Source organism: Heptranchias perlo, unplaced genomic scaffold (genome assembly GCF_035084215.1).
Source record: "Heptranchias perlo isolate sHepPer1 unplaced genomic scaffold, sHepPer1.hap1 HAP1_SCAFFOLD_47, whole genome shotgun sequence".
Classification (NCBI taxonomy): domain Eukaryota; kingdom Metazoa; phylum Chordata; class Chondrichthyes; order Hexanchiformes; family Hexanchidae; genus Heptranchias; species Heptranchias perlo.
In genome coordinates, this window is record NW_027139484.1 from 4,675,498 (window position 1) to 4,677,406 (window position 1,909).

Consider the following 1,909-nt stretch of genomic DNA (forward strand, 5'->3'; position numbering starts at 1 on the left):
CCGCTGTACGAAGGGAAGCAGCCAGGATTGCTCTCTTTGGTAAATATTCACTGTGCGCCTTTTGACACTCCCGGACTCGTGGAGTCACGTGTGCATGACCGAGACTGACTCATTTCCTGCTCAGACCGCAGCGCTGTGGCAGTGTGAGCTGCTACTTTCTCTGCACACCGTGCAGCAGTGGATGTCGTGTCTAATGACAAATCAGAAGATTGTCTGGACAACTCCTACCTGACTGGATTGTTTTTGCCAACTGTCCATTACTTTATGACTATAGATAGCTTGCAAACTTACCTTATTGGTAATGCTGCCTGGCAGTCTCCACCGTTCGTGCGCTTTTCACACAGCAGGGAATATATTAGTTTTATTAACTTTGTAAATCCTGAGTTCAATCCACAGAAAAGATATCAGGACTTGTGAAGCTTTTTTCCATGTCTCACTTCATCTTTCCATCTTTGCTAAACACTAAAATCAAAAACTTTTGCTTACTGCAGCACACCAAAAGATTTACTGCTCCTTGACCTCAATTCATCGAAGCTGAGGATTGACGTGGGTTCTGGATTTGCTGAAAACTGACACCATTTTTGTTTCGGGACAATTCCCCAAGGTAAAAAAGTGAGTGGAAAATGCGGGCATCGATCCCGCTACTTCTCGCATGCAAAGCGAGCGCTCTACCATTTGAGCTAATTCCCCTACTTAGCAAGTTCACTTGCCCTTCACAGTAGTCGCTTAACACTCGCCTCCAAACAGCGCCACGAATTGCCACCTCCCTGAATTTTTTCAATCCTTTGTTCCAATCCGCGGTATCGAGTATTCGCAAGTGAGCAACCGCAGAACGGGAAGGCACAGTAATCGTGAATGATGCCGAGAAGAGCCCGAGCCTGCGGAAGGAAGACGAGGTCATCGGAAAAGAACAGCAGCCCGAGCTTGAGGAAACAGCGAGAGCTCTGTCTGTCTGTCTGTCTGACTGACCGATCGAAGGCTGATTTGCCTGAAAGTGAGTGCGGTTTGACGTGTTGTTACTCAAAGGCACTCCCTGCTGGTGAGCAGAGGCAAATGCTCGAGCAAAACAGCCGTTTTCGGGCAGACACAAAAAGCTTTCAGGTTTCAGAAAGGAAAGGAGGTCTCCTGTGCCTCAGCGCCAACATGTTAAGCTGTAGGCTGGCTGTAAAGTAAAGAAAACCGCCTTGAGCTAATTTCTGCTTACTCCAAAAGCAGGTTCGCTAGTTCCAACCAAAAACCTAAGGATGACTTTTATCTGATAATTGTATTGCAGTCCTCCGCTGTACGAAGTGAAGCAGCCAGGATTGCTCTCTTTGGTAAATATTCACTGTGCGCCTTTTGACACTCCCGGACTCGTGGAGTCACGTGTGCATGACCGAGACTGACTCATTTCCTGCTCAGACCGCAGCGCTGTGGCAGTGTGAGCTGCTACTTTCTCTGCACACCGTGGAGCAGTGGATATCGTGTCTAATGACAAATCAGAAGATTGTCTGGACAACTCCGAGCTGACTGGATTGTTTTTTGCCAACTGTCCATCACTTTATGACTTTAGATAGCTTGCAAACTAACCTAATTGGCATTGCTGCCTGGCAGTCTCCACCGTTCGTGCGCTTTTCACACAGCAGGGAATATATTAGTTTTATTAACTTTGTAAATCCTGAGTTCAATCCACAGAAAAGATATCAGGACCTGTGAAGCTTTTTTCCATGTCTCACTTCATCTTTCCATCTTTGCTAAACACTAAAATCAAAAACTTTTGCTTACTGCAGCACACCAAAAGATTTACTGCTCCTTGACCTCTATTCATCGAAGCTGAGGATTGACGTGGGTTCTGGATTTGCTGAAAACTGACACCATTTTTGTTTCGGGACAATTCCCCAAGGTAAAAAAGTGAGTGGAGAATGCGGGC